Below are 799 nucleotides of genomic sequence, written 5' to 3'. Positions count from 1 at the left end.
CAGAGGAATTGTTAGTGCCAATAACAGGGACATGATTTCAAGTTTTTTTTTTTTTAAATGTATGATTTTTTACCACCAAAGTTATGTACTTAAATGGTTGGACTTTTTTTTGCATTTGGGTTCTATGTTGTTTTAAAAAAGGAGAATTTTAGAAGTCCACAACCACATTTTAAACATAAAGGGCATAAAGCTGCAAGCAGCGATGGCGGCCCTCACATTTGTGTATCGCTATACGGTGCCTCCCAGAAAACAATGCACGGTGGGCAAGTGCATCAAGTGGGTAAATATCAGTGGACTATTTTATGTTGTTACTGACCCATTTGGGGACTGTGTAAAAGAAACCCACATTTTAGACAAACGGGGCACTAGCACTTAAGAGACACACCCTTGTCCGACAATTTTGGACACACTTAACAGCCGACAAATGTGATGTATGTGTCAAATTTCAAGTTAATCTAAGCATGCCAAAAGCCTTAAATATGCCTGAAATAAAGTAAAGTTTGACGTTGCCATGAGAACAGCGTCGAGATATCAAAATCACTTGCAAATTATCATCTACAATGTCTCGCATCATGTTGATTACGTTTGGCAATCGCATGAATATCCTAGGAGGAGTATTTAAAAGTTCACCACATGCAACTGTCAAAAATCCACCTTTGTGACTGACACACTTCCTGGCGCCTGTTGGTGGCGCTATGTCCAAGATTCACAATAGGCACATCGATGCGATCGGAATCCTTGGCCGAACATACACATGTCATCTGAATAAGACATTTTTGCTTTAGATATTAGACACTTC

This window comes from Silurus meridionalis, chromosome 3 (assembly GCF_014805685.1).
Source record: "Silurus meridionalis isolate SWU-2019-XX chromosome 3, ASM1480568v1, whole genome shotgun sequence".
Classification (NCBI taxonomy): Eukaryota; Metazoa; Chordata; class Actinopteri; order Siluriformes; family Siluridae; genus Silurus; species Silurus meridionalis.
This window is presented reverse-complemented; position numbering follows the sequence as displayed.